Here is a 25,035-nt window from a genome sequence, read left to right as displayed (position 1 = left end):
AATACAAGGAGCATACAACACCAAAGCAGCTCCACTGTGATGCCAGCTGCTATGGCTGCCAGGAGGCGGAGCAGCCATTTTGTGGTGCTGCTGCCATTTCACGGTGCAGCTGCCATGTTGGGGCACAGCTGGCTGCTCCCATAGCTCACCATGAACTTCCAGTAGCCGAAAGAAAGAGGGAATCATCCTGTAAATCATGTCACGGAGAGATGGGCTGACCATGGGGAAATACGCGACAGCTCGCCAGTCTGATTTCACTCCTGCCAATACATCGTTCTGGGTTGCCTTGGCCTCACAGCTGCAACAGGCTGAGAAACACGCAAGAAAAACAAAGTGGAGCCAGTGACATATGAAATAAAACCAGCAACATTTCACCTGTTAAATATATCTAAGATCACAATCCAGGCTCATATCCTCCACACTATCATAGTTTCTCACTTGTTCACTGCAAATTTCTCTCTTCATTTAAGGTACATGCCTTTCTTTCCCCTTTATTAAGGTTTCAAAAACTGTAGTGAATGTGAATGGTCATTTTATTGTTTTTTATGTATAAAACTAATATTTCCATTTTAAAATGACTATGGAATGATCATACTCTGAAGGCGGAACAATACTTTTAGTTAAAATCTTCCAGGTTAGAAAAAGTTATGATTGTAATTTTCCATTTTACTAAGTGGAATGAGATTAGAAGCTTATGGGTTTTGTTTCATGCATTTTATGGGACATTTCAGATTCCCGTGGCATTTGAAATCAAAAGTGTTCGGCAAAATAATGTAGGAGAACACATTTTATTTCCTATAACAAAATTGTCTGCTAAAAATATCAATGCACTTAAACAGCAGTACTCAAAGAGATTGGTAGGTTTCAACATAAAATTGCCTACATATTCCTGGGAAGAACAGGCTACAAAAATGCTCCCATGAATAATCTAGCTGTACATTAAACCTGTTGTGAACTAACAGCTGAATGCAAAAGTAATTGAGAGGTTTTTCCTATGGAATAAATAATAACAATTATAATATAGAGTTAGAAAACCAGCCCAAGCAGGGGGCTCTCTGACTGGCTCCTCTGAGAGCCAAAGCATCAAAAAATGGTTGCAGGTTTTTCAGAGAGTCTTTGTCATCTCCTTTTCCCAAAGCTGTAGGACACTAGAGATTACTAAATTTTCTAGTTAATTAACCTAATTCATCTTCCAATTTTAATGTCAAATGTTACACTATTCTTAACTTCCACTTCAAAGACTCATACAGGAATATATTCGCTGTCTCTTGTTTCACTTGTCTATTTTAATGTTTTACTGTTTTTTAGTATCCTTATGATTATTTTTTCATGGAGCTAAAATATTCACTATGTCTAAGAAAGATAAGAGAAGGCTTTCTGTAGGAAAAAAGACATTTGTATTTAGACATAAATTGCTCAGTGCTCAAGATTTAGAATGGAATGTTAGAATTTGGCCTGTACTCTCTTACCAGATATCTTCCCAAGAACAGTGAAATGTTTTCTTCAGAAATATTATTTTAATCAACAATCAAAATATCAATCCACCTAATGTAAACAGCCTACTGTAAAGTCATTCCTTAGTGAAACACCATAATAAAAGAAACAGAGTAGGATGATTACATTTTTAATATTTCAATTTGGTATTCACCTATCAACTTCAGTAGCTTTACTTGATAGTAGAGCCTATCCCTTTATTTAAATAATGTAAAAGGTCTTTTCTGCCTTACATAGATTTCAGTACTTTTATTATCCTTAAGGGTGCTATCTCCAGATAACTGCTCTGTGCACTGCTTTGCTGAACAATGCTGAAAAGAAATACTGGAAAACAAAACACGCATCTCTTGCTTCATTGCTCGGTATGAACACTAGAGAAAAATATCAAAGGTAACGTAAGATGGATTTCAAAGTGATTGTGCAATCTGAAAGTCCAGCAGTATTCTGTAAACTTTTAAGATGGCTCTGGGGCACCACTGCAGAACTCAGATAAAAGAACAGAGATGATTATCTAGCATCCTAAGGGAATGTTTTACCTGTAAGATGTCAGAAGGTTTTTGACCAGGATCAGTATTTTGCAGTTTAGATGTCTATCAATATTGGATAAGATGTTTTTGTTTTAAATGAAATGTCTAGTTTTTCTTGCAAAATTACTTAACCCTTTCGCTACTTAACACCTTTGATAAAATTCGGACAGTGTTTGCATAGAGTAGGCATTAATTTGTTTTAGTAAAAAACTCCTTTTTTGACCTTTTTTCTTTTTAGATCATTTTCCTAAGAAACAAACTGGGGAAACTCTAGGCATATATTTCACTGAGCAGACTGCATAGTAGTTGAAGGCATGAATAATTTCTCTATGAGCGACAGCGAGATGGCGGCCGGTCTGGCAATATGGTGATATTGAATACTGTTTCTGCATGGGACATCCGTGCACCGTCTGAAAGAGCTTTCCAGATTGCAAGCATGATAAAAAGACTATGTTCTCACGCCCTAGGAGAAATTGTTGTCTTTGAAGACTTACCTCTAGTTAGGCAGTCATGGGATAACTATCTGCTGGAAAATTTGCCTTTTCCCCTGCTTCTAACTGACTGCTCCACACCAAAGAGGAGCAGCAGGGAGCTCCTCGAGGCTGTGGGGACAGGCAGGCCTGGCTGGCAGGTGATGGAGGCTAGTGGACAGCTTGCACCTCTCCATGGGCACCCTTCCCAAGAAACGTACCTCCTGAGAAGATAATTCCATGTGCTGGCAAATAGCTCTGGAGACAGACTTCAATCATCCTTTAATCGGTGAATCTCGTAATCGTTTACTCTAAGTTTCTTCTGTCAGTGACAAACCCCAGGAGTATGGCACTGTCACTTAAAATTGTATTGGAAGCTGTGCACAGGGCTCTTTGTGGGGCTTTTTTTTATTCAGATCATTATGACCTAATGATCAAGCCATTACAGCAAAATGCTAAAAGCAGAGACATACCAACGATAGATAAAGCAGGCAGCCATGCCAAATTCAGTTATGTCCTGCACTCTATATTATTGCTACAGAGAGCAATAAGGAGAATCATCTGATTAGAGCCACTAACAAAATTCTCAATATCAAAACTGATGAAGTCAGAGAAAGTTGTGCCAGGATTTTGCTTACTGTATTCAACACATTTTATTTGCCTTTTTATACAATGCAGGATGCACTACATGCTTTTTTAATGCCTTTTTTTTTTTTAAAGATTTTAAAAAGATGGATCAAGATTCAACAAAATGAGTTTACAGGAGCTTCAGATTGACTCTGTTTTCTGACTTGGGAGATATTTGCTGTTCTCATTTCATAACGCTATACAAAAGGTCTGAAAAAAAAAAGTTTTGTATGAGCTAGTGGAGGGGTTCAATGTGTTTATAGCTTCCATTAGGGAACCAAGCACAGAAACATAAGAGCTTTTTATTTTTATTTTTTCTAGTTTACAAGTAAATGACTTGTTCAACCACATCAACAATTACAAAACATCAGATTTCAGCAGTTTTATTGTCAGTCACCCACTGTTTTCCTGCTTGTGGAGGTCTCTTGGTTCTGACACTGAAAAACACCACAGAATAAACTCTTTCTATATTTAAAGCTATAAGCACTACATGGCTAGCAATAACTGTTACAAGTATTGATTTTATCTTTCTTTGTTCAAGATACTAATTCCATTTTCTGATTGCAACTTTGCTCAAACATTAAATTAGAAGAGGTAGATATGCAACTCATTGCTGAAGATTAATTTGGTTTTATTATTTTTTATTTGAGAACTATTAGAAATATAAAATCATCATGGTTAGTGCTTAAAAAATCAGCAGCCACACCGAAAAGCAAATGACAACAAAAGCAGGAATGTTAAACTACCCTCATGTCTGCTGTCTAATCAGGTTGCAATCAGATGATATCCAGCAAAATTTTAAAAGAAAAACAAAATAATAGGGGCTGAATGTATTGCATAGTCCTTGTGCCAGTGTGAGTGAAACCCAGCCTGCAACTTCCAGTAATAATCCAGTTTCCAGATCCCATTTCGTTAGTGACTTATCTGCTCCAGCCTTAAAATAGCAACTGCATCAGATTTGGATATCAAAGGTAGTCCTTTAAAACAAGTAGAAATGGAAAAAATTCTCTGTGTTCTGGGTAACCAAAGGGTAATCCAAACGGGGTTGCTATTTCTGTTGCTATAAAGAGAACCAAACATGATCAGTGATCACACTCAGAAGGAAGCAGCAGCATTTTAAGCACAGCGCTCAGAGAAGCAAATAAATTTTGCTCTTAGTTATTTTTGGGTCAATTTTCCTGATGAAACTGCAGGAACAAATAACACATCTGTCTTACAGCACTGGAATTAGTAAGAATTTTAAGATTCTTTATAAACACATTAGAACAAGCAAATGAGACCAGTAGCCACATGAAATACAAATCTGCTAAGAAAAAGATGATGCTCCATCTATTCCTTTCTCATGAAATGAAGTGCTTATGACATTACCCATTAAGAGTAAAAATAAAGAAATGCCTCATTTAAAATTCCCACTTCCTGTATTTTAATTTCCTGTTCAGGAAGAAAGAGACCCAAATATCCACTCAATCAAAATACACATAAGCAAATCTTCTATGGGTTTAGTAAGACTGAGAGGAAAAAAAAAAAAAAGTGCATTTATCTTCTGTTTAGTTTTCATGAATCCACTCTATGTTTGCCAACACCGTATATTCTGGAAACAAAAAGGCTCTAAGGTAGCTGACAGCATTCACGGAACTCTATACTGGCTTTTATATTCACTATAGAATACAATTTTGACATCTCTTTTCAGATTACAAGAGAATGAAATGAAAGAAGCAAATAAATAATATTTATGAGGAGTAAAAAGGTGAAGGTGCTTTTTTCATACTCGGAAGGATGAAAGAGATATAGTCTGTTTGATATAGTATGTTTTAAAGACTCTGATGGAAAACAAAAATGAAAGACTTAATTAGGAAAGGATGTATTTTTATTAGTATGTGATACATTCTTGGTGTTTCCCATGGAGTTTGACAGTGCAGTACCAGATTGTAAGGTTGCAGCATAAATGTTTCCATTACTCTGTGCTAGGAATCCTAAAAATGGTTGCTATAAGACATGCATTTTCCTCACCCTTAAGAACATAATTTCATATGCTGAATTTGCAGAAATAGTTTCCAGATATCTCCAGGAGTATTTGAGAGAAAAGTCTGTACACCACAGCTCTTCTCTTGCTTGCAGACTTGGTCCTTGCCATGGGACTGTGCAGGTGTTACTGAATATTTGTCAAGACATCAACACGTTCTGAAATGATTAGAGTGGTATCTGGAAGCTATTCCTTCCTCACTTCATTTTTGTTGACTTTATGCCAAAATAAAATCTATCATTCCCTTAAGAGACCACTGGCAAACAGAGAAACTTGCTGAATAGCTTATAGTGGAAAATATCTTCCAATGACTAGTGTCAAATGTAGAATCTAGGGTTTCTTCCTCTTTATGTAGATCACATGATTTGAATCTTTTACCATATAGCAGAATGCACATAGATCTGTACATACATAGGCCTTTCTTTAAGTACATGGACCTCAAGTTTTGCAGTAATAGTTTAGCAGTTTTTCTTCCCTGGATTTACTGGTTAATTCAACAGAATTCTTTCACAATTCGTATAAAATTGACAGGAAGAAATATAGAAAGTATTTGAAAGACTCAGCTGGGGTTTGAACCTAAAGCTGTTAATCTATAGGCAATACTTTCCGTGTTTCAGATATAGAGGTCCAGATTTATTTTCTGGTAAAAGCCAGGTGATTACCATCATAAATGCTTGGGAAAAAAAGAACTGTTTGACAACACTTGGCACTTATGCTATGATGTTATAAAATGCTATGAAAAGTTACTTATTTTTCCAGGTTATATGAAGGTTTTTTTTCCAGGTTCCAGCTCTTAAAAACGGGTAAACGGGTCATTTAAAAATACATAGTTAATGCAAATATATTCATTAGTATGAAGAGTTCATTTGCTGGTCCTGATAGATAAGTACCTATTCCATAAAAAAATGCAGTTAATTTTCTTTGAAGTTAATTTTCTTTCTTCTGCAAATCATTTACAGGCATAACACACAAGCAGACAAAATATCTATATTGAACCAAAGCAGAAAACCCTAAGAAAGGAAACGTGGGGCTGATGGCTGCTCAGCCCCGTGTTTGTGCGTGTTCTTGGGCCCAGTCAAAGCAGCCATGAGCATTTTTCAGTTTTATGCAGTAGAAGAGCTAGAGAAATGAGTTATACTGCAGCACTAAGAAGTTAAGAACGTGAATGGAAGTTTGCCTGGTTGACGCTTGTGAAATGTTTTTATGGAAAATACTGCTTTGTTGTTATAGTTCCCATTGGGTCTACCCCTTCCTTCCCCACGCTTTTAATGAAAATACTTCAGATCCATGGCAGAGATACTCCGTTGAGGATGTCACAGTCAAAATCAGCCTGACATACAAATTTTATGACATTACCTAATGAAACAAGCTGAAAAATACAGACATATAATAGTTAACCTGTACGTCAGATAACTCAAACTCCACAACGTTGTTTCTGATGAAGCAGTAGAGTTGAGAAGAGGGTAAATAAGGACACTTTGGCTTTATCTTTGCTGCTGGTGGGATGTACACTTGTTTTTTCCTGACAGTGATTTAACAAACACCTAACAGCATGTCACTGTCAGAGCCATCCTACTGCCTCTGTACAGAGGCAAAGTCAACATGGCCCTCGTTTTGAGTTACCTTTTGGCAACTTAAGTAATTCACTGCTGTAAGCTGTAATAAAAGAACAGCTTGCTGTAAGCAATCACAACAAAGACCACCAAAATAATACCAGAAGATGAGGTAGAAACTCATTTTACTCAGATCCTGAACATGAAAAGATTTGAACATGGTCAATTTTCTCTCGCTGTTGATATTCTCAATTTGCCTGAGAAGAGTTACATAAAAAAGTGCCAAAGGTTCTTTAAGTACTCAGGCTTAAAATTTGATTTTTCAATTAGCATGACAATAGTGTCAGTGTTAATAATCACTAACCAGAATTAAAGAGGACATCCTGAGGCTTTGGGAAAACAAAATGTCTTGATGCATAAGAGTTTTAAGCATAGCACGTTCACATCTAAAAACATAAAAAATACACAAAAGCCAAAAAATGCCTGAAATGTACCGGCTTCTGCAAACCCTTTTGTTCAGTCTGAATTGTGCGTTGCAAATCCAGTTCTCTTATTTCTAAATTGTCTTCCCCACCCATCTGATTCTTCTTTTTGGTGCTCCAACCTCCTCCTCTGTTCATTCACTGTCTTTAATAATTGGTGTCCGTTCTTTCTCTCTCGCTCTCTATTTATTAAGAGCCACCCAACCTACGATTGCCTCTCTGTCCTCTCCAGATATTTAATCTTCCTTAGTAATTGTTTTAATCCCGCATCCTACTTCAAGTAACAAGCCACAGGTAAAAACTGAAACTGTATTGTAACTACTTGAAAATAGGTAAATCTATATTTCTTTCCTCCTACATAGACTGTAGCTACCAGAAGTTTTGGCTGCCGTATTTCCACTAACAACTATAATCTTATCCCAGGAGAAATTCAAAACATTTCATAAGACTGTTCCTAGTCTTCCAGTCCTATTTATAATAATAATAATAATAATAATAATAATAATAATAAGTGTTACAGCACAACATGACGTCTAATAATACAACAGCAGAAATCTTTGCAACAATTTTTTATTTTGGCTAGTAGCAGACTGCAGCTTGTGAACTATGGAAGGCTACTTTCCTAAACGCATCTGGGCATCTGTTTCATACCTGCTCTTGAATATATTTTTCCCCTTATGGTTCCCCACACACCTACACTCATGGGGTAATTTTGAGTGCCATGACTATCAGTAGTGATATGTTTCACATACCTAACCCCAAATTACTTTATGCACTACTGGGTCCACATTAGTTGCAAGTTTACCCTGAGCATCAGAATTAAGAAATATATTTATTTTTTAACAAAGATTTTAATCAAGAAAAATAAGTTTGATAAATAGCAGGACCAGTGAAACATGCAACTCTTTTGGAACACAGACCAAACTGGAGGGAAAGAAGTGCCAGTGCTATGGTATTTCTGTTCAAATTCTGCTATGCAACTTTGTGATATCGCCTAGCTAAAATGCTTTGCCTGAGAGCTGACATTTTGCTTGTACCAGCTAGGAAATCTTGCTAAAAAGAAATGTCATAAATCATTGTGAAAGCAATACGGAAAGGCCTGGTATGGAAGAGATACTGCACAACTGAAATCTAGGTAGGGGACAAAGTGTCTTTGGGGGGGGAAAAAGAAAAAGAAAAAAAAGATTTGATGGGCAAAAGACTGGTCTTGTATGATCAAGTATGGTCTTTATTAAAATATATTTTTATATATAGGATATAAAGCATTTACAGCCTACATTTGTCCGCCTTAGAAAGATCGTAAGCATCCATAATCAAGCCATTTCAGTAATTACCTTTTTCCAGAATGTGTACAAAGAAGCTTAAACAGTGGTCTCTTCAATTTTATACATTTTTATATATCATAAAAGAGACAGTACCCTTGAGACCTGTGAGAAGCGCACCTGCTCAGTGATTTTTCCTTTCAAAATTCAGACCTGTCAGTTGTCCCCTCTTCAATCCATTCAGAATGTGTCATGTTAGTTCTATATCACTCTAGTGTCTTGAAATCTCATGTGGTACCAAAGCCAATACATCCTTTACAGAATATCTAACTTTATAGTTATAGTCATTATCAATAGAATCTTTAATCTTATCTGAAAAAAAAACAGTTATGAAAGTGGAAAAGCTACGGTGTGTGGGGTTTAGTCACTTTGATTTAAGACTTGTAAATACTCATATATTAAATGGAACATGACAGCTCATAGGCACAGAGGAAAACATATCAAACACAAACTGCAACTTCTGGAGGTGATACTGCAGGTGGAATTCTGAAAGGACTAAATTCAGATTTGCCCATTTTCCCCATTTTCCAGAGCAGCAATATCTTCCAGAACTGCCTTGTTCAAAATCAGTGACTGCAAACTATAACCAAACAGAGGTTATATCCTTTCCAACTGGAAAGGATTTCTGAGCTATCTGACAGCATGAAGAAACATCCTAATTCTGTATTAATCAAGTTGCTCTTAAATCATTTCCAGCTTAGCTGGTGAGACACTGAACTGCACCTCTCTGCAACCCTGCTCCAGAGAGAAAATTAATGTTATCTCACATTTCACCCCTGGCCAGGTCAGATGTGGTCGTTGCAAAACTTTGTTACCAGAGTCCTTACTCCTCGCATTATTTATTCTTGTCTTCACAGGCATTTCTTTCATTTTAGGGCTGGTATTGAACGAAGGTTCATAGTCTTACTGACTTGCATAGCAATATTTTGTATGTAAGACTATCTGATAAACTTTCAATTTTTGCTATTAACAAAAAAAGACTATTTGTGTGGTCTAGTTATTCTTAAAGATCTTTAGAGGAAGTTTTTATAAAAAAATATCTAAACCCAACTGTCATTATTCATGAAGAATAAGAGGGACGGGACATATTTGACTTGAATCATTCTTCATATTGGCTTTCCAGTTTATCTTAAAATATTTGGTGTCGAGGGTCACTCTTGCGCCAAGTGCCAGGGCCCTCCCCACAAGCCAGAGCAAACAACACCTCCACACAAAGCGAGGTCAACTCCCCCCTGCTGTTGTCTGTAGCAGGGCTTTATACCCATGCAGGTGGGCATGCGCTGAGGAGCAGCACTCATTGGCTACAGGCTCCCAGCTGATTGGTTCTCCTCCAGGTGCTTGGTTGCCAGGCGTCAGTCCAGTTCCCCACAAACTCCATTTTCCTATATATTCTTACTAAGGCCCCAACATCTCCCCCTCTTTTTTCCAAAAAACAAAAATTAGCAATAAACATTGCAACATTTACAAAAAACCAATTAACATAGCTGTAAACCTCAGCATTTTCCCCTCTTTTTACAAAAACAAAAATTGGCAATATCATGCATCAAATATTACAAATAAAAACAAAGTAACATAGTTGCAAACACAAGCATGATCATTCTGGTCACACTTTTATGATAATGTTTCATTTTTAAATTCCCAAGACAATAGAAAATGGTCCCAAAGGAATACACAATTTCATTTTGCTTACAACCACAGAAATTCTTCTTGGAAAGGTAATTGTGCTCTTCATTTCAGCAACAGGAGAAGGAAAAAATCTTGCCCTTTGGAGCTGGGGAGGATGGGGGTCCAAGTTAGTATGGTCAGACTGGATATGCTATCATTTTTAGTTTTCAACCGCTGGAAAGTTCTTCCAGTCACGGAGTCTGCCGCTCTTTTCAGTTCCAGACCTTGAGGAAGCTGTCCCACGATCCTGTTGCCACTGCCATTCCATCATCAGTCACACCTAAGCAACTGACACGGTTATCATGATCCCAGACATTGCAGTTGAAGTCGTCATAACCAGCTAGGAAGAGATGTAGCTGTCCCAGATAAGCTTGCCATCCTGGGAGGCACTGACTAGAAGCCTGGAATCAGTCCCCCAGTGCATTGCTTAAATTTTTGCCAAGTGTCCCCGGAGTGTTCTTCTAGTACGCATTTGAATTCTCACCACGGGGTCAATGTTGGCTGTGATCTGAGCCAAGGTGGCGTCAGCACATGCTTTCCTAGCATCCCTGATTTGGTTTTTCAGTTGCTCGGCCTCCTGGCGTACCTGGTCAAGCTCACTCATTTTCCCATGCTAAAGTTGCACTTCACTGCCACCTCTGAGAGGACCACAAATCTGCTCTTCCATCTGCTGCTCATTACTCTGTCCGGTTCGTCCGCCCGCCCTGGCCTGCTCCCGGTGACACTGCAGCTTGGGGGGCGGGAGAAGGAAAAGAGGGCGGCGGTTGGGGGGGGTGGGGGTGGGTTGCTGGCTCTCAGCTCCTCCCCAGGGGACCAGTGCACATCAATTCTAATATGTGCATGTCAGTCTCTAATCACTGTGGATTTTGCCACAGAGAGGTTGACTCCTGTGCTTCCTCGGGTTGCGGCGGAGAGTTCGTGGAGGCAGCCATCGTCTGGGGATACTTGTTCGCCGTGTCCCTCACAATGCGGCGGCTCCCGTTTCCCTGTATTGGCATGCCGTTCTTGCGGAACCATGATCGGCACTCCGCTGCCTTATGCCCGAACCTTTGACATCTCGTACAGGTCCCATTAAATCCTCTCGGGGCCATACCTTCCATCCTGAATCTGTTAGGACACTTCCTCCTCATGTGTCCTAATCGACCACATAGGAAACATGTCCCATGAAATCTCTTGTCTTCCTTTCTAGACATTCTTTCTCCTTTAATTGCTGCGGCCAAAGCCGCACCATGTATTTTTGCCTTTTGTTCTTCCTCCATCATTGGCGCTCGGGCACAGGTCTCTATCATTTGGACAATTGAAGCTCCTTGGCTCCGTGGCAAAGTAGCTAACAGTTGCTTGCAAGTTTGGTTTGCGTTCTGAACTGCTAGATCTTTTGCCAATATTGCTTTCATTTCCGCAGGCACATTAGGTGCCATATCCAGGGCTTCCTTCAGTCGATCAACAAAGTTGAAAAAAGACTCATTCGGCTTTTGCGTTATTTTGGTGTATGGCAACTGTGGCGTTCCTATTTGTGGTAGTGCAAGAAAAGTGGCTAGCGCTGCATTTTTTGATTGCTGTAGTATCCTGGGGTGGAGCGCTGCCTGGGCCTCGGTTGCCCGGTAACGCCTATTCCCCATTAGTTGATCAAGGGTGGCAACCCTTAATGGATCGTCCATACTGCGATTTAGATTCTCCAACTGTTTTTCCTCTAATCTTTCCTGCCATTTTGCTAACCAAAGCATATAAGCGGTAGAGGAAAGCAGGAGCTCCATTATCGCTCTGCTATCCGCAGGTACCATATGGGAATATTTAAACAGGGCAGAGACCTGATTTCTCACCAACTTATTGTCGTGCCCATACTGCATTTCTGTTTTTTGTATGCCTTGAACAAATTTCCAATCAAGAGGTTCCCACCTGGGGCCCTGGGCTCCCGTTACTACAGGAGCTGCTAGTGGTGTTAATACAAATTCTCCTTGTAACTGAGCATTCTCTGAGCCCTTTATACCGTGCTCCCGCATTAAATGTTGGATTAACAGGTGGCATTTCCTCATCATTACTTCCACCTGCAGTGGAAGTGGCTGGGAGCTCCGGCAACAATCCTTCTTCAGCTGGGTCACTTCCTCCAGCTGCTTTCTTTTGAATCTTAGGAGCATCTTTTCGTGCCTCCCACTGCTCTAATTGTTTGTCTACATTTTCCAACCCTTCGACTATAGCCCTATGGGCAGCCTTATAGGCTGCCTTCACATCTCTGGCCTTGGACCCACCGTCTAATCGCCGCATTTGTTCTAATAATTCTGTCATTTTCTCTGCCTGTCCCCGAAGTTCTTGTCGCATGTTTTGAACCACGGCATTATCATCGTCCGATCCATCTGGGATCGGTACTTTAACTGGGTCCACTTCCATTTCGGGCGCTGTGGGGGTTGGTCGCTTTTCCCCCTCCCATTCGGGCGCTGTGGGAGGTGGTCGCTTTTCCCATTCAGGTGCTGTGGGGGGTGGTCGCTCCTCCCCCTCCCACGGGGGGAGATACTCATCCACTCCCCCCCATACTTCTTGTTCGGCCAAAGTTACCGGACATGCCTGTTTAGGTGAGGTTACCTTTTTCTTATTATCTATTTTCTTACACTGAATTGGCTCAGTATTGTTGGTACATTCAGAACTTTCAGACCCGTTTTCCTTTTCTTCTCCATGGAGCGCTTCCCAAAAGGCGATAGCGACTAACCGCTCAAACATAGGCCATATGAGACGATATATCTTTGTGAGGCGCCACGCTTCCTCCGAGCCTAATTGTACACCGTCCCATAGTTCTTTTCCTACTCGCTCCCATGATTCAAATTTACATGCCTGGGAGGCTTCTTCTATGATTTTTCTCTTCTTACAAAATAGCAACAAATCGGTTAACTCGGTTTTCGAGACCTCAATCTTAGTTTTTTGAGCAAGCCTTACGAAGCATTCAACAGTATCATGTTCCATTGCTGTTGCAGCAACTTCCACTCTAGATGCGCCAATTCCCATTCTGACTCACCAGGTCGTGGTCACAATCCGCTTTTCTCCAGCAAGATCCCTCGCGTTCTCGCACGATCACGTCGGGGTCACCAGATGTCGAGGGTCACTCTTGCGCCAAGTGCTAGGGCCCTCCCCACAAGCCAGAGCAAACAACACCTCCACACAAAGCAAGGTCAACTCCACCCTGCTGTTGTCTGTAGCAGGGCTTTATACCGGTGCAGGTGGGCATGTGCTAAGGAGCAGCACTCATTGGCTACAGGCTCCCAGCTGATTGGTTCTCCTCCAGGTGCTTGGTTGCTAGGCGTCGGTCCAGTTCCCCACAAACTCCATTTTCCTATATATTCTTACTAAGGCCCCAACAATTTGGACACTACATAAAATTTAATTTGAAGATTAATAGCTTTAGTTCAGGCAGAAATGTCATTATCTTACACATACAGGAGTTCACTTCTGTAAACATGGAAGTACCACACTGATGCTGGCAATCTGTTTTTTCTTTAAAAGATTTTACTTTTTTTTTTTCCATCAGCTGTGCTAATGAGATTAGTTAGCACTGTTAATTTTTTTACTAAGCATTGTGGGTATTAATTACACTTTATAAAGAGAGAGCCAAAATCAGCTTATTAGAATGCTCCGTTTTTGCATCATAATTGTTAACAAAACTCTTACCAGGATGGAAAACTTTATGGTGGTGCTTGTATATTTTCTTTGTTGTCAGTGAAGAATCAGTAAGACAGTAGTAATAAGGAAGTAACCAATGAAAGTCTTGTTATAAAGGAAGAAAATGTGCCCTAAACTATCAACCTTACCTTTTAAGTAAATCCAATGATTGCGGAATATATAGGTTAGGTGCAATTCTTTAGTTGAAATATTCTTGAAACTGTAGTTGGGATTAGGTCCCCAAATTTGCATCAGGATACGAGATCTTCCTCATTTCTTGGGCTGTAGAGAGAGAAAAAAAGACAAAACCCAAAACCCCCCACACAAATTTGGCTTCAAATTTAAGACTCCATGACAAACTTCTGATATTTATCACACTGCTCACCTATACTAATACAAATTTTAAAAAATCTAGTTTTACATTGTTAAAATATTGAATTTAGCTACTTTTAGCTCTTTTTGCAGGTCCCTAAAACTAGCAGAGTGACACAGGCAACTGAAAAAAAGGATATTTTAGGATAGACAAATATTTTAATACCTTTACTGAAAAGTTAAGAATTGCTGCACTATCTGTTCATTCAGAATGTGGTAGCACTGCAAGATGCAAAAATATCACAGCCCATTTCCTCATCTGTCCAACAGATATATGCCCTAAACTCCCTCTTTCACTTACTGCCCCTAGTACATGATAAAAACAGATAGCATTACCCTGGCTATATTTCCATATAAATGGATCTAGAACCATTATTTTTAACATACATGTACATCGTGTCTCCCTTGCCCTTCACGGAGCGTGCAGGGAAGCCTTCCCTGGCGTACGCGCTGTCTGCACTTGCACGTGTTTTCATTTTAGTCTTTGCTATGTGGTCAAACCCTTAATATGCAGTTCTGAAACTTCCTATAAAGTTAAAAGTTCTTAACAATCCTGTCAAGGAGACAGTAAGCAGGTAATGAGACATGAGGAGCTGCACTAAGAGAGAGAGATTTTAACCAAGTGGAATTTTCTGAGAAAGCTCTGTTCCAGGGCAGGGTTTGGAGAAGATGAATTCTGCAGACCCAATCCTGTACTTTAGGCCTGAACATCCAGCATTCAGATCCAAGCATTCAACTTATTCCTTTGAAAGACGAATTTGATTCAAATTTCTTCATAGAGTAAAAAGCATTCAAGTGTTTAACAATCTTCAAATCTGGATAAATATTTGACAGTTAAAGAGAATTAAATAAGCATCAAAGGCCATCCTTTGTACATAACATTTTATCCATACTCATTCTTTTTGTTCTCAGAGTACCACATAAGCTAGTGAGGCATGAAAGATTATCAGTCTTGGGATATAATTTCAGGGCAGACATGGATATTTTTCCCCACAAACTACTGCTTCAGGAAGAGGTTGAATTATGTATCTACCAGCATTCACTGTTTCCTGATAGTTATACCATATAGCTCCAAAAATAAACTGTGAGGACTATTAGTCCTATTAGCTAAAGGCAATTTGTATTTTTCTAGACACTTCAAGAACTTTATTTCAGTAGGTACATAATTCTATTTTTACCTATAACTCAGACATACATAAGAAAATGCCAATGCCTATGCATTAGTGTCCTGTGCTATTTTAGTCTCAGGAAGGAAACTGAATTGAATACAGCACCATATTAAGCACGAGGTGTTTTAACTGATGCATGACAATGTCTACACAATTAGAGAAGAATATGCAGGGCAATAGGAACTGAACAAAAGCAGAGCTGGGAAAACATAGTAAAACAAATAGTTTTTATGTTCTTCATAACTGGGGAAAAAAAAAAGCTTGCTTTGTTACACAGCATCAGTGCTAAGATGAAGCAGATTAGTGCTCACAATTCTAACATAGATAATTTTGTCAAGGTCATTAGATGTTCAATAGTGTTTAGTAAAGCTGTAAAAGAATTGCACCTGAATGCCTCTGTAATGGTTTGTATACCAGGAAATGGGAAATGTCGTGCAGATTGGTTACAGATTATTTTAGGAGATTAGTTACAGTGCTTGCAGATGCATTTGCTAGGGGTAACACTAGGCAGACAACAGGTTCAGAATGATCTGTTATAAATTCTAATTTTTCACCAAGCACAGGCCTATCAATTTGTGTCTAATTATATTTTTCCATGTGAGATATAAAATACCTCAGGGTTTCTATAATAAAGGCTCATTAATGTGGATGAGAAATAATTCTGAAACTCTTTCTGCCAGGGCTAATGTTAATACAGATTCTAATTGCTCTTACAGGATATTAAAACAGATTTAAAAAAAAAATCAGTTTTAATCTAATCATTTAGTGGAGCCATTTTGTAACCCTGTATTTCAAGTACTGCATTTTATGCTGCTATGTAGTTTCATCTTTACCAGCCATGTTAAACCACAAAATAAGAGATGAATGCATGAAGGCAATATTATCAAAAAGGCAATATTGTTGAAGATACATGGGAATCATCTCCCTTCTGCACCTTTAAACTATCTCCTTTCCATTTGCATATTCCAAAATGTGCTTATTAAAAAAAAAGTATTGTAAATAAAAGTAATTAGTACATTACAATTTTAGAAATTTTCTCCAAGCAAGACACAAACAAACAAACAGCAACAACAACAAAATACACACACAAAGCCCCAATATCCCTCTGAACATATTTACCCTAAGAAATAAAATTGCTATCCTACAGGACACAGCTCTTCTGGAACTAGTCTGCTCGGGTCACTACCATTCCATTCATATTACTTGACTTTCAGGGCAGGTAACTTACCATTTCTGTACCTCAGTTCTCCATGTTTTATGGATGAAGTTAAAGAAGATACGCATATTTTTACCCACAGCAAAAAGTGAATTCTTTGTTGTTAAACTAAAAATACTCCTGTATTTCAATAGCCTTTTGAAAATAGCACTCAAGTAAATATCCTGTACTGAAAAAGAAAAACATCCATGGACTTTGTGGTGATGGAAAAGACACTTTTATGCACAGCTTGTCAAACTGCGAAGTATCACTCGCCTCAGGGCTGCTATGATTTCGATAGATGACAGGTGCATTTGTCACAGGATGCATACTATATAGCCATCTAGATAAATAAAATATATGATGGGCAAAAGGGCCTTCATGTTTTAGGTTTTGTCAGGAGAAGAAGTGGGGGCAAGACAAAAATGAGAGGTTCTCACTTGGTATTCTAAAACACTAGCAGATTGAAAATATAAAGCTGATTTGAAGAAGCATTTCTTGTGATAGAACTGACAGTTTCTTTATAAAAGGGAGCTGAGCTAACAATAAACTGATAAATAGATTCATAAAACCAGTATGTGTCAGTAAAGTGAGAAAAGGTCTTACAAATAGACTGAAGTTTTGATACAAAGGCTAAGAAGTAGAATCAGGGAAATACAAGAGTCTTTGTATCATGAGCACAAATATCCCAAGAAGCAGTTCAACCTAAAATGTTGTGATCACAAAATCTTCCTCGAAATTCCTTCCTCTCTTGATACCGAAATGCAAATATTTCTAAAATATTTCTAAAAGTTCTTGGTAATTTGTCACAGAGTCTAACAAATTATAATAGAAGCACACAAATCCAACTACGAATGTGAGGAGTGTGTGTTCAGCATTGACTAGATAGCTTAGGATAAACAAAAGTTTGGAAGAACAAAACTTGCTGATTATTTCACAAACCAGAATTAACAAATCAATAGCCTAGCAATCAATGCCTATATAGGGAAATAAAGTTCAAGAGATGACCTTTGGGAGATGACTCTTTCAATGATATCAAACTGGTTCCACTTAAGAATCCCCAAATTTGATTTATCCCATTACGTGAAGTAGCAAGACAGTATTAGGGAGTTTTTCCTCTTCAAGGCATTTGTCTCAATACTCCTAGACAACTAGTTGCTACTGATGAACGTCAGTGCCTTAATTACCAGCTAAATTCACTTTGTCATTCTAATGCCATTTAGTTGTACCCACCACTAGTTTTTCAGGTTTCAGTTTAGAAACAAATAGTAACCAAAAACTGGGTGACCAGACAAATAGAGATGACCCCAATGGGGAGGTTACAGGCCAAGTGTAAGACCTAGAAGACTTCTGAGGCAAAATATTCCTGGTAACGTGAGCACTCCGAGTTGAAACTTTCCTACCCCTAGGTACCAAGTGCCTTCCTTACTGGCCAAGTTGCTTCACTGTTAAAGATTCATCATGTTTATATCTTTACCATAGATTTCTAATTAATAATCTTTGAGACCTCAAGCATGATAAAGAAGGATTTATATCAACATTCACTTGAAAGCAATGCATTCTTTAAAATTATTTAAATAATTTACGTTTGGTTTTCATTATGAGGAATAAGTATCTATTTGTGGATGCAGCATTTCTTCCCTCATCTGTTCAGTGTAAATATTTTATAAACTTTATGTTAAGATTATTTACATAAATTCAAAGCCTCGTGTGACTACACTTCCGTTCCTTTCGCTAAGCGTGCAGCGGTACATTTTGCAGCCAGAAGGGCACACGCAGGCTTCTTCCAGCACTTCATGTTCTCACTTGGTTTTGCCTTTTCTCTCCTCCATTTTACATCTCTGCTCCCAGAAGCCTCATCCTCAGACACTGCCCCACAGTGCTCTATTGCCTGGGAAGCTTTTGCTTTCTTTTTTCCCTAGTGTTTCCCAAGGACGCTTGGCGTGTTCAGCAGATTGTCCTTCTAATTCTTTCAGCCACCACATCACCATGCCAGACCGCTAAAGGCCCATCTATGCAGAATTCAGAGGCCAAATCGCAACTACTTTAGCCAAGGCTGAGGCTTTCCAGGGGCTAATAGTTAGACCTGAGTTTCAGTTCATTTTCTTTGCATTAGAGAGAAAACAAACAAAACCAGACAGGAGTCTGTTAGTTTGATTTCTCTTTTCTTTTCCAGATTTCAACTTCCTTCTCAGCCTTTCCCTTCGCATCTTCCTTGGAAATAAGGAAATGTTTTATCACATTCTTCCACAGAAGTACTTCCAGCTGAAGTGGTCCTATTTTAATACCTAAAGTTTAAAGAGAGTTAGACAATCAACACCAGTGTATAGCCGAGAATATTGGACAACCTTACCTCAAGTCAGTGCTACAAACATCAAGCACAGAAAATTCCACGGTTGGTGCAGGAACAAGCAGCATGGATCTTAATAAAATCTATTCTTCCTCACAGCCTATTTTAATTTCAATATGCTTACATGTATTTTAATATAATTAACAGATGTAAAAATAAGAACAGCAATTGGTGCACGATTTAAAGCATTTGTTGTAGAACTCCTGACAAGTTCTTTTGTGTAGTGAAACCTCTCACTTATTTCATATAAACCAGAAAGCATGGCTTAGTCAAGCTACAATGATAATTTTGTGTACCTAGGAATATATAAAAGTCGATATAAACAGTAGTTAGCAAAAATAGAAAGAATGAGGCAAATACAAAATGTTACGTTTCTACAGAATAACCTCTGCATTTTCCTAAAAAGTGTTGTTTTGCTACTTGTTCTCAAGTGACAATGCTTATTAATTCTTCTGACCTAAATATACGCAGGATTCTGAAAAGCAAATTATTAATGATTTTTTTCTGACAAGCTAACAAACATGTTAAAAGTGGAAACGTTGTCATTCAGTTGTCCTCTGTCAGTTCCAAATACAAGTTTTGTCTCAATGTGGAGAATAGATCCATGCACTGTATCAATCAACAAACATCCCTGAAGCAGCTATAAAACTGTTAAACATCTCTAATATCCGAGTCCTACACAGAGATACAACCCTGATATTTATATTTAGCTAGCAGCTCTCTGGCTACATAAAGACAGGGCATGTTTAATATCTGCATCCAGACATCTATTTATAGTATCTAAGAGCCGGCTTCATTTCTACACCAGAGGCATCCTGCAATTAAAACCGAGATTATTGTAAAGCAGCAAATTAAGATTTCGAAGTTACTGTTAAAGCTTCCCTCAGCTGAAGACTTTCATGCTGTGTTTCTTTTCCCCTCCTCACAAGAGGGCTGCTCCTACCATCAGGTATTGACCGCAGCCAGGTGGTTTCCTCCAAAGGGCAATCACGTCTCACCCACCAACACACGTGGGTCTCCTCGGCAGCACAGCAGGTACTAGCAGTGCCTGCACTTGTGATCTTCTTCCTGAACACACACAGCTACCAGGGCACTCGCTCAGTTCCTCTGCAAAACTTTCAGACTTATTTTGACTGCTCATCATCTTCCTGTCATTTGTTAAGTCCTACATTTTGCTCTGATTCACACTGAATCTAGATTTATTCTAAATAATGTGAACTGCTCCATGCATAAAGATGAGAGGATGGTTAAGGCCTGCAACTGTGGTCAGCTTGGAAATACTTTTCATTCTCTTATGATCACAAAATATGCCGAAATAGATCTTTACTTGAAGTAAGCAAATAGAAAAAAAAATCTGAAAATTCTGCTTGTTCAGGAATGCATTCTGATCCTGCAGTTTCCACAGACAAATATCTAAATAAGCTACATAACCCAGATGAACATTTAGAAATCAGGGTACACTTGGTTTATTTTGTTGAAACAAAAGACTTCAGAAAAGGAATGAAAATTATTATAGGACATATGGTAGGTACATATCATTTCTGCTTCCCTAAAACTTGGAGTCATAAGGACATGCCTGTTAATAATATGAATTTTGGTTAGCAATTAAATTGAAAACTTGAAGGACACAGTAAATCACTTATATTTTCTTAATTCTCTGTGATGGATTCAGGTCATGTTTTCTGTTATATCACATCTGATTGCCAAATTGTCAGCTCTAATGCAAATCGCAGTTTTAATCTTCCCCGAAGCTCAATTACAAAATTACTTTTTCTTCAAGTTCCTAGATTTTAGAATTATCTTTTCATTGTAAATTGGAAGCTGACATTCAAAACTTGCTTTCTCTTTTGTACAACTAGTTGTGCACTAACAGTCCTGCCCGTGTCCATAGTCTACAAGTGCAAGACTACATAGAAAGTTAAAGTGAATGTTAGAAAAACTCTAGTAATCCTTCGGAAACTGATCTCACTGAAGCATTCAATCTACAGCTAAAAGACCAGTGTTACACATTTGTTTGCAGATACGGTCTTAATTATTTGCCATAATAATCAAGCATCTCCATTCTCTAACCAGACCCAAGCAGAACTTAGGGAGTTTCCTCCAGGTTAAACACCTTTGCCTGCTATAGTTTTCCTGTACAGTTTGTTGACTAAGCAAGTCTGTTAAATCTAAACTCAGAAATATTGTATTACAATACACATAATAAAATAGAAATTAACATTTCTATGATGTACTGTAGATACTGAAGAAGAAGGCAATGGCCAGCTGTTGATGACCAATTCAAAAGGCTGTGAATTACTGTACTTTTAAGTAACGGCATCCCTGCTGGAGCAGGGGGGTTGGACTAGATGATCTCTTACAGGTCCCTTCCAACCTCAACCATTCTGTGATGCTGTGATTTCCATTTATACCTGGGACCATTCCCAAGTTGTCCAGAGCTTGAGTTGAAAGTGACAACCTTTTTCCTGAAGAATGAACCCATCAAAAGCACAAAATGGGCTTCTAAATACTCAAACCAGTCTAATCCAAAGCACAAATAGAACAAATGGGCTTCATGGATAGACACTTATTCTCTCTGGAAAGACAAACATCAGACCCTCCAGCCACTCTCCCTTTTGCCCTCTCATCCTTTTAGATGGTAAACAGTAGGATTGCCATGAAACTCAAAGCTCCGAGCGGCTCCTTTGACCGTGTTTATTTTCTGTGTCCCCATGGAAGCAGGTTGTGCCAGGGGACAGCCCAGGCCCACGCATCAGCTTGCCCATGGCTGCTCTCCCTGCAGACGGGACCCCGGGAGATGGTCTTTGCCCCTCAGGGTGGTCATCACCACCTGCTCCTGGACAACACAGTGTCTGCACAGGGGTAAAGCAGAGCCACAGACATGCACAGACTGAATGAAAAACACCCCAGCCCAAATTTCTCGTGCTTCAAATGTGCATGAATAATTCACACCACTTTCCACTCCTCCGGCAAGCCAGCCCATCACAGAGCTTGACAAGGGTGCAAAGGAGTCACAAAAACCTAAATGGAAATTCCTCTCTAGTGCTACTTCAGATACAGTTAGTAGGTGGTCTTCTTCACATAGCCAACATATTAAAAAAAAAAGCCAGCCAAGAAACATTTCATATATATATGCCACTGTCAAGCCAATACGGTGGAATAGGTTTCACTGTGTTTTGCAAACCCTGTACTTTCTTACAGATCCTCACTGGATTTGCACACTCTGATGTACCACGTAGTGGGAATTCTGTTTCTACACTATCGATGACCACATCAAAAATGCTAGTAACATGAAGCATTCATAGCATTATGAAACAGTAAACTAATTCATATCGAGACTGACAGGCTATTTTAAAGTTATATTGCTATTGAATACTTTGGGTTTTTTTGGCTTTACATCTATACCAGAGAAGAGTTATCTGTTAAAGAAATTGATGTATGTTTCCAAAATCTTCCAAAATAGCAGAAAGGAATTAATCACATTTTTGCCTCTCAGTTGTTATAACAAGGATGAATGATACACTACTTGAGAAATGTTGCTGAATCATCCAATAAATTGTTTGCTCTACAGCAGGCCTGATCTGCAGATATGCTGACCTTCAGGGTGTTCCTGACAGGCTCAGTTATCAAGCTGGAGTTTTCTGGCGCAAATTCTACTCTTCCAAACCTTACTCATTTGTAAGAGGAGTTGCCAGTTATTGTGCCTGCTGTTAAGCATTCTGCCATTTTTTTTTTCTTTATTTAACTATCAGAAGGTTAGAGGGACTCAATGCATCTAGAGCAAGTAACCCATTCTCAATATCAACACATTAATAACTTCATTTAAAATAAGAACAAACTGTGTTCAGCATTCTGAATTATTATGCAGGAGATGGAGTAGAACAACTCTCCATCTTCTACATAACTGACTAAAGAAGTAACTAAAAATAGAAGTTTTTTTAAAGCATTTCACATCCAACATGCAATTTTTCCTCTGGAGACATTTAACTGCATCTTGTCACTGTCAGGAATATAACTTCAGAAAGGATGACTGTCACCCCAGGCCAGGGGTCCACAGAAAGGCTCAAACAAGTGACCATGCAACTACTCTATTCAGCTTGGTTCTGCAGTTACTGAGGAGGCTGGCACTTGCTGTGCTGAGAGCTGAAACATTCATTTAATTCTTAAGCACATCAACAACTCTATTACATTCAGCGAAATCACTCATGTTCTTGGCTTTAGATGCACACTCCACAACTATAGTCCCTGGTTCCTCATGGAGAAGCGTTGATGGTAAACAGCAGTGGGGTGCATTACAGCCTGAAGGCTGAGCAATCTCAAACTCATCCGGTCCCATTTATTAGGCAAGCCAGGCATGGCTATTCCAGTATTATTTCTCTCAAGGGAACGGATAAAGAGCTGAATATGTAATAACATCCTACAGCTTGAAAGAACTTAGACATTTTAATTTTATCTGCAGTAGTGTTTCTGACATATCTGTAATTACCGTAAGCTGGTCTTTAGTTTTAATTTCTACTGGTGCGGGATTCAGACACTGTAATGCAAGACAGACATTGCTTCCAGGAAAGCCCCAACCCGACGTACGATGTTTTAATTCCGTACATCTCCCAGTGGAAGAGTTCTTCCTGCTTTGGTGAGGAAGCCAGGATCTGTGGGGAAATTATTTCATGCACAAGAGCTCTGAGCAAGCCAAAAGGGATGAACAGCAAAGTGCAGCAGAGCAAAGGTGCCAGCTAGAAAGTTTGCTGCCTTCGCTGTGTAAGCACAAGCAGCAGCACACGAGAAGATGAACTTGGGATTCAGAGGTTTGACTATGCAGAAAAGCCAGGAAAATACTGAAATAACATTAAGTAATCACAGATTTTCTTCACTGCAGGAAATTTCTTATGAACATACTACCTTAACTTAGAAAATGGTATTAACTGAATGTTTATAAGAGATACCATATGTGAATAGACAATTATGTGTGCAAGTTTAAGAAGCATGTTTTACTAATCATACCTTACTAAATTTATACAAACTCTTAAAAGCCTGACACTCTGCCTATCAAGCTTACAGCTTAGCATTACTTAGCATTAATGCTGGTGTGTGTGTGTGTGCATATAAAAGAATGGATGGGTATTTATCTCTTGACATCAGAGAACCAAGAGTCCTTAGTTTGCAAAGCAATCTTCTCCATCATTGTAATCAATATCTTTTACTACATAAATATTAAAATCCAGTTAAATTAGAAGAGCAAAAGCATATACAAACACACAAAAATTTAAGGATTCATTTAGGTGAAATGGTCAGTTGAGCTTTTTTTTGCATGCAAGAGTGTCATCTTTATGCAAAGAATAAAGTTCTTATTATTAGATGTGATAAATCTCACTACAATTTAGAAGATATACTAATCGCCATCAATTACAAACTCCAGAATTTTTCCTGAAGAAATTATGGAATGCAATATTCTTCACTTCATTTGGAAAAACAGATATCAGTTTCTGAAATTTACTCATATGAATATGCCTAAATAATTTTAGTACAATGTGGAATACTGCTGCTGACCGTCTCATGTACACAGCTTTTTGAACTTCACTCTTGCTACTATTATTTTGGAGTAGAAAGAACTCTGTTTTCATTTCCAGTCCAGAACTATACAGCTTCTCAATATGCTATTTTATCTATAAACAAATCTTTATGATGAGAACAGCAATCATTCTGCCTAGGACAAAATTAATACCCACAGCTTGAAATCACTTCAAGATTTCAGGTGATTTTTTTTTACATGCAATGCTAGTTTTTTTAAACAAAGAAATCAATCTTTTTTATTTTCAATAGGTCCCAGATATGATTTTTAAGATAGAATTTTTTGTTGTTGTTCAGGACAAATTCTTTTCTATGTTAACAATGCTAATATATTAATAATAAATACTGTGGGGCATGAGTTATTTTCAAAAAACAGCAGGATATAGTTCCTTTTTCTGCTTTCTTGAACAGTTAAATTGATGAAACAGAAAACTACTCTAATGGGAGACATTGCTGCTTCAAGAGAACAGGCAATCCTTTTGCTTTGCCTCAAAAATAGTTGAAGGTAACTACACAGAGCCTTTTCAAAGGAGCTATTCTCTTCTGAGAATTTCTCCCTTAACCTGGGAAAAA

This window comes from Tinamus guttatus, unplaced genomic scaffold (assembly GCF_059628265.1).
Source record: "Tinamus guttatus ecotype Peru unplaced genomic scaffold, ASM5962826v1 Tinamus_guttatus_pri_ptg000287l, whole genome shotgun sequence".
Classification (NCBI taxonomy): Eukaryota; Metazoa; Chordata; class Aves; order Tinamiformes; family Tinamidae; genus Tinamus; species Tinamus guttatus.
This window is presented reverse-complemented; position numbering follows the sequence as displayed.